At 33.3% G+C, this 21,206-nt stretch overlaps 1 protein-coding gene across 3 annotated transcripts in view; it reads left to right on the forward strand.

Annotated features, from left to right (window-relative positions):
* The window catches only part of CNTN5 (contactin 5), a 1,351,205-nt gene that overhangs the window by 501,373 nt on the left and 828,626 nt on the right, over positions 1–21,206 (forward strand). The window contains exon 3 of one of the 3 annotated variants that reach the window (XM_053203839.1): positions 15,943–16,067. The exons of the other annotated variants lie outside the window; for them this stretch is intronic. The gene's annotated coding sequence lies outside the window, so the exon portion shown is untranslated. The remainder of the gene's footprint in view (positions 1–15,942; positions 16,068–21,206) is intronic. 3 annotated transcript variants of the gene reach the window in all.

Genomic DNA, 21,206 nt, shown 5'->3' on the forward strand with positions numbered 1-21,206 from the left:
TTATACTTTCTGATTTCAAACTTTATTACAAACCTGTAGTAATTGAAAAAATATTTGCTGGCATAAAAACAGACACATAGATCAATAGAATAAAATGAAGAACCCCAAAATAAACTCATGCATATATGGTCAACTCATATTTGTTGGAGGGGGGGCAAAAATACCCAACAGAGAAAAGATAGTCGCTTCAATAAATGGTGCTGGGAAAAAAAGGGATATTCACATGCAAATGAGTTAAACTACACCTGTATTTTATACTGCTTGTAAAAATTAACTCAAAATGTATTAAATGCTGAAATATAAGACCTGAAACTATAAAACTCTTAGAAGATGATGAGATTTTTATAATTTTTTAAATTAATACTACAATCAGATAGTTGCATTTTTCAAATCACATCATTTTTGTTTCAATATCTTTCCTGTGAAATTTAAATTACAACATAACCAAAATCATACTTTCTTCTTTATGGTTTAGCTGTGATTAAAAAAAAAAAAGTTAGGTCTATCTAATACTATAGGATAGGTCAAGAGTATGTGTGACTACCCTTTTCTTTTATGTGCTTATTTTTGACTTAAGAATGGCAAAACTAACTGATGACAAATATTTTACCATGTCAAGCCCTGGATTTCAGTTTCTAATAAAATGAGGAATCTGGGAGTTAAATAAAAGAGAAAATAGGGCAATGAATATAGCAATAGACTTTTTGATAATGAAAGAAACAGTGGCAGAGCATATTCAGTTGTTACCAATTATTTCTGAGTAAAATTACTTTCTACATTCATTTACAATGCTAACAATATCCCTTAGAAATAGGGCTGTCAGATTTAGTAAATGAACATACAGGACTCTCAGTAAATTTGAATTTCAGAGAAACAACAAATGATGTTGTAGAATTATGAATGTTACAATACACAGTGTACTGTATTTTATCTTGTAACCATAATTGCCACTTATATTCTATTAAACATTCTCATAGCTTTTGAACAATGTTTATTTATTTTGAGAGAGAGAAAGAGAGAGAGTGCATGAGTGGGGGAGGGGAAGAGAGAGAGGGAGAGAGAATTCCAAGCAGGCTCAGTGCTGTCAGCACAGAGCCCAACATGGGGCTTGAACTTACCTGAGCTGAAATCAAGAGCCGCTGAGCCATCCATGTGACCCATTCTCATTTTTTAAAAAAATGTTTAATGTTTATTTATTTATTTGTGACAGAAACAGAGAGAGAGAGAGAGCATGAGTAGTGGAAAGGCAGAGACAGAGGGAGAGAGAATCTCAAGCAGGCCCCACACTGTCAGCACAAAACCTGACATGAAGCTAGAACTCACAAACCGTGAGATCATTACCTGAGTGAAAATCAAATCAGACACTTAAACTACTGTGCCACCCAGGTGCCCCAATTCTCTTATTTAAAAAAGAAATTTAATGCTTATTTAATTTTCAGAATGGGGGAAAGGGACAGAGAGAGAGGGAGACACAGAATCTAATGTAGGCTCAGGCTCTGAGCTATCATCACCGAGCCAGATGGGGCTCAAACTCATGAACTGAAAGATCATGCCTGAGCCAAAGTTGGACTCTTAACTGACTAAGCCATTGAGGCTCCCCCAATTCTCATATTTAAAAAAAATACTGGATATTTTTAAAAGTTGTAAATTACTATTTTATTTTTATAACCAAAGGAGCATAAAAATAAAATTATTAATGAAAATGCAAACTCTGGGAATTACAAAATGTATGCTAATATGTTGACCCTTCATTCTTTTAGCATGTTAAAAGAATAAACAGAACAGAACATATAAAAATATTTACTCAAATGATGAAATCCTTCTTGGGAAAAAAACAGACTTCTTTAATTTAGGTTGTTTGGAGTTTATTCAATTCAAATACCATGATAAGTACTAGACAGTCTGACACAGATGCGTAGCTGAACACAAAAGTCTGTTCTCATCGGCCATAGTATTCCATTTGATGTAGGAGATGGTAATTGAACCAGGGACTACATTTGCTATCCCCTTCATAAGTGTGATCATTTGAATGAGTGGAGGAGTGTGTGCCACTTCTTGGCCAAGTTCATAAAAGCAAAGAAGCCTCTCCCATTCTCTTTCCTCCTATACCCAATGGATGCAGAATATAACAAGATGTTCAGAGGTACAGTGTGCATCTTGTCCTCAGGGAAATGGTGCCTTTACCCAGAAGTACTAACCACTATCAATTTCCCATATTTAAATATCTATGTGTGATTATAGCAACCTTATTTGAAACCAATAAGAACATACATTTCTGAATAATTTGTGAGAATACTAATAACCAAACATTTTTGTGTAAATATTATTGTAATTATAATTGAAGAAAGATTGTTGTAAAAATTGGCTCTAATTTGAAACATACTAATAACCTTGAAAATTGTGCTTCAGGAGTTAAAGATCTTCACCTTTAGAAACATTATGCCCTCTTCAGTGGAAGCATTTTCTTTAAGATAATATAGTATTAGTGAGGGGGAAATCAAAGGCTTAACTTGTCAATGTTACCAGTCAAAACTTTTACTGTAGTTTAATTCAAGAGACAAACTAGATAGATTGCTGTGGCACCTAAATATTTTCCAGGAGGAAAAGACATTGGTGAAAGAAAGTTGAAAGTTAAATAAAAGTAGAGACAAAACTATGTGTATTGGTTTTTATCCAGCTTCAAAAGAGCTATTGTATTCAGCCATCACTTTTTTATTTTCTTTTTGAGAAGACCACTAAAACTGAAACTGCTAGTGACTATTGAAAAAAAAAAAAAAAAGAAAAAAGAAAAAAAATCTTTGTGACCTAACCCACTGAGTTGAAGAACAGTAGTGTGTGTGTGTGTGTGTGTGTGTGTGTGTGTGTGTGTGTGTGACAGAGAGAGAAAGAGCTCACCTTATGACAAATTCAGAGGTGAAAATAGCATTACAGGGTAAGTTTATTAATATTTTGCAGGCCAAACTATCAAAAAAAAAAGGCAACCAAAGAGGTCATTGTTTGAACTTACATCAAAAGCTAAGTTTGTTCACCTGCAGTGATAGTAACTTGAAGCATATACACATATACACTAAACTCCCTTTTAAGTCACTTAGGTAATATTGATGATACCTTCTTAAAAAATATTATAAAACTAACATGCTCATTGAAGTTAAATATAAATAAAATAAAGTGGTCTGAAGAGTTTAAAACAGAAAAAAGAAATCCCTTTTTTCACAACTCTTATTTTTGCTTCCCAGGAAATTTTCAGTAAAATGTTTATGTATACAGAAAAGAACACACATGTATCTTCTCTTTCTCTCATTCAATATTTCTCTCAGGATGCCTGGATGGCTCAGTCAGTTAAATACCAACTCTTGACTTTGGCTCAGGTCATGACTATATTTTGTGAATTTGAGTCCTGCATCAGGGTGTGAGCTAACAGCACAGAGCCTGCTTGAGATTCTCTGTCTGCCTCTTTCTGTGTCCCTACCCTCTCAAAATAAATAAATAAACTTTTAAAAATATGTCTTTTATTAAATCATTCTCTCTCTCTTTCTTTCTTTCTCTTTCTTTCTTTCTTTCTTTCTTTCTTTCTTTCTTCTTTTTCTTTCTTTTTTTCTTTCCTCTCTCTCTCTCTATATATATATATATAGATATAGATAGATACTAATATCTATCTATATCTATATCATCTATATCTATATGTATTCAATGTGAAACTTGCTATATTGTATAAGAATATATTTAAGATATTATGTGGTATCAGTATATGTCATTACTTTTAATGGCTACATAATATTTTGTAATATATAAGCACCACACTTATTTATTTAAGCATATTTTTGTTATTTCCAGAATTGTTTTCATACAAACATAATATCAATGAATATATTCCCATTAAAAGTGTCTTCACACTTATGCTACTCTATTTTTGTGTAGATCACTGAGCTGAAATTGTCAGTATATTCACTTAAATGTTTTAAATATAAACAAATTCCCATCAAAATGTTGAATAAATGTTTAATTGAAACAAAGCCATATTATACTACCTTTTCCCTACATGCTAATCTGTGCCTTTTGGAAGACAAAAACTTCAGAGATTTTTATGCATCATTACAATGGTTTATACATATATGCATTATATATATATATATATATATATATAAACATGTGTTCACGTGTCTGTAAGTATATATACACACATGCATGCACACACTCATTATACACATAAGTGCACATGCACACACATTATTTTTCTATGGTGTTCATAGAAAAGAAAGCAGAAGTTCTCTCTTGAATCTATTATTCAGTTGGATTATAATTGGAGCACTCAGTGACAAGCTTCTCCTGAGCAATTTTCTTTTCTAGTAATGATGGTTCTCCTGCTCCTTCATGAAATGAATAAGGTCCAGGTCAAGTCAATTATGAAGGGGAAAACATTAAAATTAATGCAAATCACTCAGAATAAGTTTAAATAACCCTAGATTTGTTTAACTAACACTTAATTTAAAGAACACTTGAAGTCTTACTTCCTGAATGAGTCCTTTTCCAAGTAAGCAAACCTGAAAAAAAAAGCAGCCTTCCAGAAACCACTGACACAGCAATACCTTCTCCTAGCAACTAACCAAACAGTGCAGTTGCAAAATAACTGATTTGCATCTGCAACAGCAAGGGGACCCATTCTTAGACTAACAAAAACTTCTGAATTTTATAGGCAGGTAAAAGATATTCTTATTACTAAGAGAATCGGTAATTCAATCACTCATTGAATCTTCCACTTGGCAAGCATTTTTAGTGTGTTATTTGTAGGAGAGCACCATCACCCTTTCTTTGAAATTTGGTCCACCTTATCTCTGGCTCTCTTACTTTCGAGACATCATTCAAGTTCTCAGAGATAAGACCTTCATCTATAAAATGGGGACCCATGACCCGTCCCCTTGAAGTACTTTTGTATATAGCAAGAAAACATGTAAAAGGCCTGATGAATAGGAACTTAGTAATTATTCTGATCTTTTCCTTTATGTTGCTCATCAGTGCAAATAATTTTCCTGATAATTTGGTTCTCAGCCAGGGATCTCTGCTTTAGAAGTATCCATAGACACAACATTGATACCTGTTCTGAAATTGCTCGTTCATAGTTTCTTTAAAAATATACTTTATTGTCAAATTGGTTTCCATACGACACCAAGTGCTCATCCCAACAAGTGCCCTCCTCCATGCCAATCACCCACTTGCCCCTCTCCCCCACCCCTCATCAACCCTCAGTTTGTTCTCAGTCCTTAAGAGTCTCTGATGGTTTAATCCACAAACTGCAAATGTAGCTGCTTTCCCAGTTTGTAACACTACGCTCCCTGAGCACTTTAATCTTGCCTCTATACTTCTATATATACAACAGGAGATCTAATTATATTTTTCTGTCCATTGCTAACAACCAAGTTTGATGGTTTTCATAAGCAGTATATGTCATAAGAGTGAAAAATGGTACACGCTGTAGTGTTCTTTTATCTCATTTTTATTTCTTTAGAACTCTGCTTTTAAGAAATATTACTATTCTTTCTTGTATTCTAATGTCTTACCAATTATTTCTCTAAAACAAACACATAATTCCACTTTAGGCTTCTTATCTTCTTATGTTCCCAATCCTTTCAACTTCCTAGAGGTGAAGAAAAGACATATATATGTCTTACTTTGCAACTCCAACTATGTTTGCCCAAAGTACTTCAAGCTCATCTGTACTTTATTTAACGCATCATCTCCTTCTTCCTAAAATTGTTTCCTTGAATTTCAGTTCATATTTCAGTCAATGACACTAAAGTGTACTCTGATGGCAAACATGGGAAACTGGGAGTCACCTTGAATTCCCTTTCTCTGATTTTTTTTTTGAGAAATTATTTAACAGGTTTACATCCTAAATATCTACTATCTATCCTATCCTCTCTGTCATTACTTTTTGCACTTGTTTTCAAGTCCTTTTTAATTTTTACCTGAATTTAACAAACATGGTTCTTACCAGGGTTATGATAGACATATTCCTTCATAACCTCTCCTCTTTGTAACTCTCCATCTTTCTTCCTTCATACCTTTCACTGCCTCAATATATTTTATTATTCCATGCCTGCAGTGTTTGCACACACTAAGCCCTAGAATGTGAGGAAACCCGAATCCTGTCACCACTTTGGTTTGTCAGAACTGGCTGACTCATTCATATTCATTGCTATACAAGCAATGTTTATTACCAGAAAAGATACTGATTTACCCAGGTAAAAGAGGGCAGTTTTTTCTGTTAAGGTGATGATAGGATCCCCAGCCTCCAAAGATCATGCCTTCTTACACACCTAGAAGCTATTATTTTTTCCAAAATTCAGTTTATACATAATCTAGTCACACCCAGGAAGCTTTCCAAGCTTCTATGAATGTGAAATAAGACCCTCTATTGACGTGTCCTAATGTAGTATCAGTCATAGCACAATTGTGGATTTGTCTTTCACCTTTGCTAAACTGCAAGCTACTACAGGACAGAAACTGAATCTTTTATTTTGTTTTCCTCAGCCTCAACTAATACTGTGCCTGGCATATAATGGATATTTGATATATAGACATACAGATCACTATAATATATAGTTTCTACTTTCCTTGGTATAATCCATTTTAGTTAATAACTTCAATAAATATGAAATGAATTGAGTTAAATTAAGTAATTATTATGGTTTGAATTATAATGCATCTGTAACAAACACTTAGTTTAATAGGATGACTTATATGTTCCTTTTCTGTATTCATTCTTTGCTTAATATTTATGTGTTAATTTCTATATTAGTTGTTTGGCTCACAAGTTTTTCTTCACTGACATTCAAGTTAATGGTTTTGATTCTAAATCTGTATCAAACAGGGGCTGATCAGTTCAAGATAATTTTAAAATGAGCAAGCAACTAACATTTTTCAAAAAGATTTTTGCCATAACCTAATATTTTGATGAAAATCCTACCACTTAGAGGTTTAGAAAAGTACCTTTTCTCTCATGTGGTCCGAAAGAAATTAAAAGATGGTTATACAATAAGTGACCTATTAACAGTTCAGAACTTTGCTTCAATATTTTTACTGTTTTGTTTTCATGGAAGTCTCTATTTTGAGTGGAACTTTGAATTTTAAATAAGTTACTATGAGATCAAATAAAATTTGGGGAAGGTATTATTCAATCTCCGAGTAAAATATTTTCTGCTTTGTGATACTTCTCTTTGCTGACTCCATAAATTTAACTACTTATTTCTAGGGGCTTCCATGATATTGAGATTGGATTATAGTTTGTTGCCTTTGATGCTGCTTTCCTTAATCAACCATGAACTCCTTGAGTGCAAAGAATGCTGTTTGTTGCTCTAAAATTTCTAGAAAGGAAAGATGTAAAAATGTAGGGAAGCAAAAAAGGAGGCAACAATAAAATAGTCTCTGAATATTTTTGCAGCCACTTAGTAAATTTTTATCTCAAATCCTATTTCTCCCTTTATTGACCTTTGATTGGCTCTGTATCTACCAGGATAGCATCCTATCTGTACTTTTTGTGTCACAATAGTTTTCAATCTTTACAACCATTGTATCTGTCATTTCCCTCAAGCAGTTCTGCAAACTAGCTGTTTGTAAGGAAGCATTTGATTTAATTAATTCCCATTAGGACAGATAACTATTAGCTGTTTTTACATGGTATTCTATTAAAGTTTTAGCATATAACAGAAAGACATATTAATACAAAGCAATGAATCTCTATCTTCGTCCATTCAGACTTCTATAACAAAATACCATAGATTGAGAGGTTTATAAAGAACAGAAACTTGTTGCTCACAGTTCTGGAGGCTGGAAGTCCAAGATCAGGGTGTCAGTATGGTCTAGTTCTGGTGGGGACCCTCTTCTGGGTTGCAGATTGCCAACTTCTCTTTGTATCCTACATTATGCAGAATGGGCTAGGGAGATCTGTATAAGGGCATTGTTCCCTATCATGAAGGCTCTGCCCTCTTGACCTAATCACCTCCAAAAGACCCACCTCCTAATACTATCACCTGCAGGTTAGGATTTCCATATATGAATTTGGGAGGTGCAGCAGAATCCAAACATTCAGAGGATACTAATCTCTGTGGAAATTAGGTGTGTAATTATGGGCTAAAGGGCACTGATTATCAGTACCTATCACTGTCATGCTCTGATTAATGTTTTGAGAAGAGAGAGAGAGCATGCTCACTAATTTTAGAAGGTAGTATTACATGGACAGAATAGAATTTTGAGAGATCAAAGGATTTTTTTTCAGCGTAATTTTTGAATAATTCACCTTGGTCATATAAATGGTAGGCCCAAACAGAAAGCAAGCAAAAATTTTGCAATGCAGGATAAACCCAGATTTGGGGACATTTTATGGGCCTCCTAGCTGTCTGTTTCTTTATGTATGCAAGTCTTGGAGGCTAGAAGATAACACAATTATATCCTCCCCTCTCTCTAACTAATACAGACATTCCAGTTTAGGGTTTAAAAAATATGTATTATAAAACCTTTGCATTCTTTAAGCCAGTGGAACTACAGGCCTCATTGCATTGCTGAAGGATCTTTCTCCTATCCTCACTTAAACTTTTCTGAACCTGATCAGCAAGAAGAATTTTACCAGGCTCGTGGTCATTGTTACATAAATGAATGACACTTTCCAGACCAAGGGCTAACTAATCACCAAGTCCGAATGCTGTGTGGGTTTACTGTGTGTGTGCGTGTATGTGTGTGTGTGTGTGTTTACTTTTCAAAGTCGTAACAGATCAGGTGCAGTGGCTTCTGCCTTCATATTTGAGCTGCTTGACTAAACAAGAGGTAATCCCTCACCTGAGGCTTTCACATTATGCATTCCAGCTTGTTGCTCTGAGTACTTTCCACAGCATTAACATTTGGTAGTGGTGCTTGATCTTGGGCTTTTTGATCTGAGTGGCATGGCTTATCTTCATGCTCATCATTCCTTGGTCAGCAAAATAGTTTGGGAGTCTTGTTCAGGAAATGGGCCAAAAAATGAACATCTCCCCCCAAAATTATTTCAGTGTTTGTGAATAATTGTGTTTAAGAAGTCAAAATGCTCTCTCAATGTGGGGGCACAAGGTAGTGATTCTTCAATGTTGTAACTGTCTTGTCCTCCCTTTAAAATGTGAATGTTATACAGATTTTTATACATAAAGTCTTTATCTTTTTGAAGTGAAGGCTGGTTCACACCCCTCTCATGCATCCATATTTCCAAGTATCACTGCCTCCTATTTTTCTTAGTATTCTGTGTTGCTATTTGTTTTAGATAGATACTTTGTATTTTAAATAATAGTCATTGAAAATGTAAGTAAATATATATCAAAAATGAAATAAATATATATATCAAAATATCAAATATATCAAAAATGAAACCTAGCAATAGTGTTTGTGTAGGAAGATTAAAAGTGTTGTTTTCTCATCTGAACTTTCTTTAATAAATCATATTTTATTTGTAGAACTATGAATTTTAATGCAGCAAATAAATATGATTATATAAATAATATTTATAAATGCCATTTTAAAGTTTTTATCTGTTGACTTCATAATAGTAATTCTAGGAATCTACTTGAAGAAAATAAACAGAAAACCCAGCAAAATCATTGGATTATTTAGTATGGTGAAAATTTAAATAATCAAATGCCCCAAGATGAAGTAATTGATAACACCATAGTAGAGAAACCTGAGGAAATATTCTATGGTCATGGAAAATTGTGTTTAGTAAAAGTATCTAAGGAGATAAATGTGCTATTTATATAGAAAGGCAGAATATAACTTCTGCCATATGAAATGATCTAAAATAATTTTATTCAAATATTTTGATCCCCAATTTCAGCAGGAAATACATTGCACATATGACCCTCATATACAGATAAATAAACATAAAAATTTAAAAAAATCAAAGCAGGGCACCTCGGTGGCTCAGTTGGTTAAGTGTCCAACTCTTGATTTCGGCTCAGGTCATGATCTCGTGGTTTATGAGTTGAGCCCTGCATCAGGTTCTGCACTGACAGTACAGAGCCTGCTTGGGATTCTCTCTCTCCCCTCTCTCTCTGTCCCTATCCTGCTCATGCTCTCTGTCTCTCAAAATAAATAAATAAACTTAACAAAATTCACATCAATCGTCATACTAATGCGTATAATGCAAACTGACATTTTCTTTTATCCTTCTCTTTTAATTTTTTAAAGAATTTTTGTGTTCCATTAAATTGATTTCTTAACCAACAAATGAGTTATGACATGTAAATAACCCAATACTGATCTAAACTATGTAAATGATATATTCTGAAACTATTCTAGAAGGCAATAAGACATGATATTAAAATTTTTATATCTGAGCACCTGGATTTGGTATATTTTAATTTTTTCCTCATTCTGTTCTGAATTTTTAAAAATACAATGCTGGTGAAAACAGCATAATGTACATAGTTGTTTAATCACTCTATTGTAAACCTGAAACTAATGTAGCATTTTATGTCAACTATATTTGAATTTAAAAAATAATAATAAATATGATAAATAAAATTGCCAAAAATATTGACAATACATGACTCATTTTTCACTTACCATATTTTTTCGTCAAGTGTAAATATGTTTTACATTTCAAAGTTGCATTTCCTCCCAGTTTTCAGTAAGGCAGGGAGCTACTAATTCCCATAGTATTTTCTTGGACATAGTAAATTTGAGGTAAATCACTAATACATAAATGAATGAGTGGATGAGTAAGTGGATGAATGGCATTTGTAACAACTTAAATATCTTTTATAATGTAAATATAATATAAATTTTAATTTTTTCCATTATTTACTTCATTACAAACCACCATAAGTTCTACTAATGTGGGAATTAATGTAGACAAAAATCCTTGACATTTTCTTGTTCAAAATGAACTGTTGCCCAAAATATGTGTTCAGTGTTAAGACAGAGTTATATTCTGTTGCTACTGTATAAAATGCCATATTCTTATTACTGAAGAACACAGGTGCTGAAATCCAGGCTAACCATAGTGTGAATCTTGGCTATATGACTGTCTAAATATGTCACTGGAGAGTTTATTGGTTTCAGTGAGAGTAGTGTGCTTCTTCTGTTGTAGAATGAAAATAAAATTTGCCTTCTAACTTTTTTGAATAATCAAGGAATTAATATGTGCAAACTGCCTAGGTTTGTGGCTGGCACATATGTTAAATGCCTTATTTTCCTCTTCCTCAACTGCTTAAAGAGCATTTAAAGACATTTCTAATAAAAAAAAATTGCTGACATCCAATTTAAAAATATATGAAACCATAGGTTTTAAAAATGTAGGCTTTTAGGTCAACCCATGAATTAGTTGCAGCAATACACAAGGTGAAATTTTAATATAAAAACAGGAGGTGTAAAAATAAAGTGGAAAAAAAAGAAAAAACCTGCGGCCAATACAAAAACGTGTGGGAGATGTTTGGTTACATGATGCGGGGTAAAAATCTCTTAGAAGCAAAAGTCGTTGGTTGAATATAAACCATCATACAGTTACACTTACAAAAAACTGAATGCTCACATATACCTCAGAAATTTAGCTAACGAGAATAGACAGTATTATGTGAGTTCAGTCATAGATTCCCTAAAATCCTCATTTGAAAGTAAGATTGTTGTCATTATTGTATTTTGTTTGTTCTTTTGTTCATTTTTAGTTTCATAAGAAACTGAAAGTCTTTTTTCCAGAGTACATGAAAATTGTTAAAATTTTTTTGAATATTAAAAATATAGCACTTAATAAAAGAAGAAACTAGGGTTAATATAATACAGATCCCTATGCACATCCGAAATAGGAATGGAAAATTGCTCCTTGTGTTCACTGAAAAAAAATATAAGAATATTGGTTATTTTAGCAAAAGGGAAAAAAAGTGCTGTTTTATTAATTTTAAAGAAGAAATGAGCAAAATATGTGATAAAAATATTTGGTTGATGTTTTTGAAATCTCATAAATTAATATCATAACGTCCAGAGTTTTAATATATTCTTGAATAATACTCTTTTATGCGAACAACCAAATATAAACAAAAAGTCAAGAAACCAATGAAAAAATAAAAAAAATATTATAGATCATTGAATTTTTCTTAATATATTAGGTTATATATTAATTGCATGAGTTAATGTCTTAATGTAGAAAAAGTATTTCCATGATAATATAAAAAACTTGAACAACTTAATAATGAGAGACAACACTGCCCAACAGGTAAGCTCAGAAACACCAGGCATGGGTTCAAATGCTGCTCCATCTGTTACTAGATCGAGGATTCTATATGCAATTTTGCTTAAAATCTCTTTGCCTCAACATTTTTTGAAATGGAGATTAAAATAATACCTGTTTATTTTGTAAGGCTTAAACCAGTCAATATATGCATATTACATAAAATAATATTTGGCACTTGGTAAGTTCTTAATACATTTCAACTGTTATAATTACTAGAGAAAATTAGAGGATGAGCAACAAGTGTGCTCAAAAAGGAATGTAAATGGGCCACAAGTATATAAACTCTAGCCAACCATGCTCATAAACAAATAAATGTAACAATGAAACACCATTTTTGACACACTGATTTAATGACTTCTGTTGATATAAGTATGGGGGAGAGGGACTCACACTCTAGGTAAGAGTGTAAATTGATATAACCTTTCTTGAGGGCAATTTAGAAATTACGACCAAACTAAAGCTCACATGTCTTTCAATCTAGAAATTTTACTTCTAAGATTACTGATATTTAAAATTTCTACAATATTGTTAATGTAAAACTAATGGATGTAATATTGTAATTATAGTATGAGTTGTATATGCTTCAAATACGTATATATACACACTCATACATTATATATATATAACATATATATAACATATACATATCATATATATATATGTTTATATATGCAATGAAATTTACTGGAAAGATAAACTAAACATTTTAGATAATGATTACTCAGAAAGAGTGGAACTATGGAGGGTGGAACCAGCTGCGGTGACAGGAAGGGAGACACAATATTTTCATTTTACAGCTTTAAAAAAAATTAACTTGTGCAATTTTCACAGTATAAATAATTACATTTAAACAATTTCAACTATAAATTCTCATCACACTGGCTAAGCAAAATAGAAATAAATAATTGAACAAAAAGGACATTTAGAAAACTCTACTTATCTTCAACTTTCTTTTGCTTCAATTTTTATGCTTATATATATTTGTGGAACAAATTATTTTACATATTTTTCATTAAAAAAGCAATGGAGAGAGGATAACACTGCTAAATGTGGGTCCAGCCCACAATAATTTTATAAAAAAATAACAGTGGTCAAAATTCTTGAGGTTTAGAAAATTTTTGGTAAATATACACAAAACTAGAATTCATATTAACAGCCTGAATGGATTTCACTGAGTTCTAATTAAAAAAAAAATTACCTTGTTTTCTTGAAATCCTCTATAGCTCTACACAGGAGCTCTAGGATCAGAGGAAAAATGTATTTTTGTAGTGTTATGTAAACACTTGTTCAAGTGACCAGGATATTGTCTGTGTTTTCATCATTACATTTCTTGTCTATATTGACATTAGTATTTTATTTATGATGGTATATAATTAATAAAACATAAAATTCACTTAGAGAAAATGGATGCAGTTTGTAAGGTTCAAAGTGGGAAGAAATATCTTAAAAATATGAAAGCTTAAATTTAATCTTCTCCTTCAGTAATCAGTCTGTTAAAATTCTGATTTGCATATTAGGGATCAGCAGTAAGCCATAAATGGCATGCATCTCCTATATGTAATGATGTTGTATTAAAAATATCTTTAAACATAATATGGAACCTTAAAATTAGCTCATCATGTGGTGAATATATTATATTAATTACTATTATCCTTATACAAACTGGATAATTAACTATGCTTTAGAAGATATTTATTTTTAACTACATTGTAGAAAGTCATGTACTTAAGTCAACACAAATGTGTAGGTTTGTAATTTTTTTAAAGACAATAGAACAAAATTATATCAATATATTGTGCTAAATTGAATGTTTTCTGGTCAGCTAGGTTTTTCTGGCAATTTCCCTATAAAAGAAAATGATTCACATATAATGGATTGTGGTATGCACAGAGCAGTTATTACACAATTTGAGATATCATAAGTAAGAGAATAAAAATAAAAAACACTAACTGATGAGAAAATGGTTAATTTAGCAATGTACAAGTCATAACTCCTATTTGTCTTTTATTCATAAGTTAAAAGTAAAGCTGTAAACAGCAAGACATAACAATGAAAAATTATTTTTATCATTCTCTTGGTCTTTCTTATATCACTGTTCTAAACTATAGAATTTTCTCAAATTAATAGATAATAAACAATATGTTATATTTGTGAAAATTTCCCTTTATAACCTTGGGCAATAAAATTCATATTTGTCTCAATTTTGAAAAATATTTATTATTTATTTTGAGAAAGCCAGAGTGCAAGCAGGGAAGGGGAAAAAAAGCAAGGGAGAGAGAGAATCCCAAGCGAGCTCCACACTCAGCATGGAGCCGGATGCGGGGCTCAAACCCAAAATGTGAGATAACAAACCCTGAGATCATGACCTGAGCTGAAATCAGGAGTCTGATGCTTAACCTACTGAGACACCCAGATGCCCCTATTAGGCTCAAATTGTTTGCCAAGAAAAGGTCAACTTCATACAGATACTCTAATCTCTGAGATAAACATATTCTTTCAGTTTTGTCTCCTTTTGAAAAGTTGAATGGTGAACAAAATAAAGAATAAGAATCACATACACCTATACACAAACATACACACATACAGACCTACACATGCCCCTGTCATCCAAACTGTTAACATGAAGCCAATGACACCAATGAAATAGTGACTCAAAAATGAGAATTTCTTGGGGCACCTGGATGGCTCAGCTAGTTAAGTGTCCAACTTTGGCTTACGTCATGATCTTACACTCTGTGAGTTTAAGCCCTGCGTTGGGCCTTGTGCTGTAGCTTGGATGCTGCTTCAGATTCTGTCTCCCTCTCTCTGCACCCCTCCCCTCCTTGTACTCTGTCTCTCTCTCAAAAGTAAATACACATCAAAAAAAATTTTTTAATGATAATTTTTCTTTGCTGTTGATAGAATTTTAAAGACATGTGCTTTTAGAATAATGTAAAAATTCCACTTTTAACTGAATCCTGGATTTGAAAAAAAAATTGGCAATTTATTTTACTTTTTAACAAAATTTAATCTCACGTGCAAAATTTTTGATATTAAAGATGTAAGAACCTGCATTTTTCCCATTTCATTTGGAATGCACATAAAAATTACACTGTGAGTTATTTGTGTTAGATGGCATTTTGTAAGGGATTTGGTTTAATCAAATAAGCAATATGATTAGCAGTTTATACAATGAAATATGAATTGTCACTAATTGTAATTGGCATTAAGAGTTTCTCTGATTCTTTTAAATTATCTGATAATTAGAAGAAAAGGGTGAAGGAAGCTAAATCTGAATTTCTCCTGCTAGCCTAAACAATGATGGAATCTCTGTAAACACTATCTAAATTTATTCCTTTTAACACCTTAGAACATTTTTCAATCTCTATTTTAAAGACAAAGTATTTAAAAGCAAAGAGGTTAAGTACCAAGTCAGAAATATGAGAGGTATCCCACATTTATCTCTTTCTTTACCCACAAATGCAATTAGTCACCAAGCTCTATTAAATTTTCCTTCTTAGCATCATTTTTATCAAATCCCTTTTTCTGTATTTCCTCTATTATTGCCTTTGACCTTCATCACCTCTTGCCTTCATTCCTGCAACAGTCCCCAGGAAATGCAGGCGATTTTCCTCCACTGCCTCTCTATTCCTGCAGTGTAAAACTAATCACATGAATCCTTTGCTTAATGTCCTTCAGTGTGTCTCCATTTTTCATAGATGTATTTTGAAGCTCTTGCCAAGCTCTACGAGATTCTCTACATTCTGGTCCCTGCTCATCACTCAACGTTTATTTTCACAGACTGTGCTGTGATTTTTCTCCTAGACTTCTCAGCCATCCCAAGGTAATTGCATTTCTAAATCTACTTTCTCCTGCTTTACATCTGAGTATTTTCTCACCTGTCTCTGTCTGATGTGAGCTCTCCGCCCCCGCCATCCTAATTTATACCTAATAAATTCTGTAAGTTAATGATAATGTTACCTCCTACATGAAGCATACTCTCATCTGATATCACAAGTCTCTGACCTATCTTACAAGTAAATTGACAACTCCTACCACACACATAATTCTATTGAGGCCACCTAACTTTTGTGTAAGTATTAACTTACATGATTTTCCCCGATTATTAAACTGTGATTTCCTGATGGCAGAACCATGTTATATTTTGTAGTCAACTGTGATAACCAGCACAGTTCTTGTGACATAGCAGACACTATTGTTTTGCCTGTAAAAGAATATTGTTGGAGGATATGGAGAATAGTACTTTAGATCAAGGGAAGGGCTGATAGTCACTAACACAGAAGGAAATGAATTAGGAGTCATTTAAGGCTACCCCAACAGGAATCAATTATGGACTTTCTTTCAGAGTTTTGTAATTAGTGTGACTTAACCTTAATTGTTCAATATCTGCATGTGTCTCTGTGGTGTGTGTGTGTGTGTGTGTGTGTGTGCGCGCGCGTGCGCGCATGTGTGTATTACACATTCCAAATTTTCAGGGAACTAAATCAGTCAGGCATGTACAACTGAAATAATAACGATAATTTAGGTTATTCTAATTAACTATGGTCAATATGTGCCATTCCCAGGAAAAGAGGATAGTTGAGAGAAAGGCCACCACCTTATGAAGTGTCCACTAATGCATTCAGTGGATTTAGCTGACTAGGTAGTGGTTAACAGGAAAAAAGAGCAGGCACATATATAAAATGTTTATCAGCTGAAAACCTGTGTATCCAGAAGTATAAAATCACTGAAACTTCTGCGACTTTAAGCGCCAAAACCACTAGAGACAGACCATCAACTAGCTCTTCAAAATTTTTCAAGACTCCTTGATCCTAAATTATGCATAAAACAATTATGGAAAAATGTTTGCTTCCAAAGGAAAATAGCAACAACAAGGTTCATATTTTTATAGCAAAAATAATCTTTCTCAAGGGGAAGATGGCAACAATGGATATATTAAGTATTTGTTCAAATGTAGTATAGACATCTGGTCTTTTTCTCGTCTTATTTTGTTTTTTAAAAGTTTTTATTTAAGTTCTAGTTAGCATACAGTGGAATATTAGATTCAGGTGTATAATATAGTGACTCAGCACTTCCATACAACAGCCAGTGCTCATCACAAGTCCCCTCCTTCATCCCCATCACCTACTTCACCATTCCCCCCACCCTGCTATTGTTTCTTCTTAGTTTTTTTAATTGTAGTGAATGACATTGTTTTCCATTTTGTTTACAATTCGAAAAATTTGAAGTCAAACTTGGTATCTTCTTTCTCCCTCCACCACATATATTTGTTTTAAATACGAAATTTATTCTCCAGTTGGTTTCCATACAACACCCAGTGCTCATCCCAACAGATGCCCTCCTCAACACCCATCACCCACCCTCCCCCCATCCCCTCCCTCCTACCCCCCATCAACCCTCAGTTTGTTCTCAGTTTTTAAGAGTCTCCTATGTTTTGGCTCCCTCCCTCTCTAATGTCTTTTTTTTTTCCTTCCTCTCCCCCATGGTCTTCTGTTAAGTTTCTCAGGATCCACACAGGAGTGAAAACATGTGGTATCTGTCTTTCTCTGTATGACTTATTTCACTTAGCATAACACTCTCCAGTTCCATCCACGTTGCTACAAAAGGCCATATTTCATCCTTTGTCATTGCCACGTAGTATTCCATTGCCTCCACCACGTATTTAATTCTTCACCAATTTTAATAATCAAGCCTGTATAATAGCTCTAAATATTTCTACTTTGTCCACTTCCACTGTACTTCAAATTGCCATTACCTTTCATCTGCACTAGCGAACTAGCCTCCTAACTTATAATTAACTCGTTTAAATGTATCTACTCTGCCATCTGAATCTTTTCAATTTTTTTTCATATTTCATCTAGAGTGAAGTTTTGAAAACACAAATTTAACATATTATTATCCCATCTGAAATATTTCAGAGGGGTTCCATAGCTCCTAGAATAGAAACAGAATTCCATATAACTTGGTTCACTAGCACTCCCACATTATCTAACACCTGACTCTGCCCAATCAAACTAGTCTTGTTGCTTGCCCTGTGTACTCATTATTTTAATAATTTTAACAATAATTTTAATAAATAATTTAATAATAATTTAATAATGGTTTAAATAATGTACCTCTCATTATTTTAGGTGTTCTCTGCATCTGAGATTCTCTTTAATTACTGTTTCAATTCATTAATTTCTATTCATCCTTATCTTCTCAGTTCAAACTAACTTCCTTTTTGAAAAATTTCTTAATGTTAATTTTTGAGAAAGAGATAGACAAAGCTCAAGTTGGGGAGGGGCAGAGAGAGGGACGGAGACACAGAATCGGAAGCAGGCTCCAGGCTCCAAGCTGTCAGCGCAGAGTCCTATATAGAGCTCAAACCCACGAACCATGAGATCATGACCTGAGCCAAAGTTAGACGCTTAACCAACTGAGCCACCCAGGCGCCCCTAAGCTAACTTCCTAATAGAAGACTTTCTTGATCTCCCTGCTAGGTCAAATTGTGATACTATACTTACTCTTACATTATTCTTACATTACCCTTATTTTTTAGCTCATGCTGCTTTCCCAATAATCTGTCACAGAACCAGTTTTATTTCTTTTAAATGTGATTATTGGATTACCATCTATATATTACACTATATTTTAAAGTCTGTGAAGGCAGGAGTATGTGTGTTTCTGTTCCTAAGGTATCTAATTCATGACGATAATAAGTATGTGTTGAACGCATGTTTAAATGAATGGCTATTCACTGAAATTTTAGAGATTTCTGAATTGTAAGCTATTACTTTTTTATGGTTCATGTATTTAAATAAAATTTTTTTAACGTTTATTTATTTTTGAGAGAGACAGAAAGAGACAGAGTGCGAGCGGGGGAGGGGCAGAGAGAGAGGGAGACACAGAATCCGAAGCAGTCTCCAGGCTCCGGGCTGTCAACACAGAGCCCCATACAGGCCAGAACACACGAACTGCGAGATCGTGACCCGAGACGAAGTTGGTCACCCAACCGACTGAGCCACCCAGGCGCCCCTGGTTCATGTATTTTTAAATAATGTATTTATTATATAAATTTTAAATACAAACAAAGAAAAAAGTTATTTTTAAGATGATTTGAATGAGTCATTATCTTTCTATGAATTTTCTTGTTTGTAATATATGTTCAAAGTAATACACCTACTTTTTATATTTATTAAAAACAGTTATTGACTGATAATGCTAAGTTCTGGATTTAATTCATAAATAGACAAACTTCTGCTGCTTTAAGTGAATAAAAATATGAATTTCTTATTTGGTGGCTATTCAAACTGGTCTAGGAACACACTCTTATAGTTTATGGGGGAAAAATTAGTACTCTGTGTTGTCAATAAAGTTGATATGCTCTAATTCTTACCCTAACTAGGCAGCAAGTTTCTCTGTTAGAGATCATGCATTGAATATGTTGTACCCCCCCACTCCCGCCCCCAAGAACCTGGAGAATTCCAGACTCTAAGTAGATAGTCAATAAATAATTTACTGTATTTTTCTTCCCACATTCATGCTCCCTTAGCTGCTTTAGATTACTTATCTGTCATTTCTGCAACAACCTTTTGTGCCAGTTCACTGAACCAGAATATTTAAATGTTTCCAAGTAGCATTTATTTTATGCTTGCCCTGGTTCTCACAGCATATGAGAATTCAGTACAACCAGAAAAGTATTTGCTGAATTGAATATCAAAGCATTTATGTTAGATTCTTTTCTTTGGATTTATATAAAGATATTAAAATACCATAAATGTAATGTGAGAGTGCTTTCAGCTTTTAAGTAACTCAGAAAATATCTAAACACAGCAGAAGCAATTAATAACACTAAATGTTTTGGGTCTCTTCTAGATAACTGCTTTTAGTAAACTGTCATTTCTCATCTTTATTCCCTTTTCACTCCCTCCAACCTCTGCCAATGATACTAAGGTGATCTTACATGCTTTATGCACAATCACCCTTTTCTCCTACTTCTCTTCCTCCTCCTCTTTCTCCACCCTACAACAATATCATTTATACTTAGAAATCATAGCATGAATGGAGCTTGGGAAAAGATTTGGTTGAGGGTGGACAACATCATTCCTTCAAGCCCCTTTCAGCTTCCTGATGTTGCACTTTCCAGTTAACTTGCTATATGTGTGTCTAGCTTTTCTGACAGTATGTTTCTACATGTAAAAAACAGACGCATTACTTCTCATATATAACTCTCAATCTTCATCTTAAGCTTGATACCAAAAAATGCATGTGAAAATACTTTGTAAGCCCTAAAATTACATATGTTTCAGGGGATTTATTTTAATCTTATTAACATTTATGAAGAAAATCATTGTAATATTAATTGTATTCAGTATGTAAAAATTCCAAATAATGAATAAAAAGGTGGTTCATTGTTTCCTTTAGAGGAGAAATATTCAAGCTAGTAAAAAAGAGCACTTTTCAAGAATAAAGTTTACTTAAAGGTAGCTTACTATTTATTTCCTACTATCACCATAGTCCTCCTTCTTAATCCTTAAGTACTGAATCCAGAATATACCTGTTACTTTGGGGGCTATAGATGGTCATGGGTGGCCATAGTCTTTCCTAACTTGTGCAACAAGAACTCCAGTGAGTATTAGTAACCAATTTTCTCCTTGCATTTTACTTCCCTTGGCTAGTACCTAACAGTTGCTTTAGAAAATTCACTCCAATACATTTCCCTAGGAATTAGCTTGGGATGAGTTTCTCTGTTACTAGGAAGAAGAATAAGCAACATGTAGAAGCAATTGCTATCTCCTTTACCTTTGTAATAAGTTTCCTTCTATGAGTAGCTTCCTGATATTTAGGATATGAGGATTTGGAGCTTGGGTAATGAAGTGAAAGAATAGAAAGTACCATTTGATGATACTCCCAACCATGAGGCCATTGAGACCCAGGTCACATCATGAGAAATCATCTTGGGGAAACTGAAATATTATGG

This window comes from Acinonyx jubatus, chromosome D1 (genome assembly GCF_027475565.1).
Source record: "Acinonyx jubatus isolate Ajub_Pintada_27869175 chromosome D1, VMU_Ajub_asm_v1.0, whole genome shotgun sequence".
Taxonomy (NCBI): Eukaryota; Metazoa; Chordata; class Mammalia; order Carnivora; family Felidae; genus Acinonyx; species Acinonyx jubatus.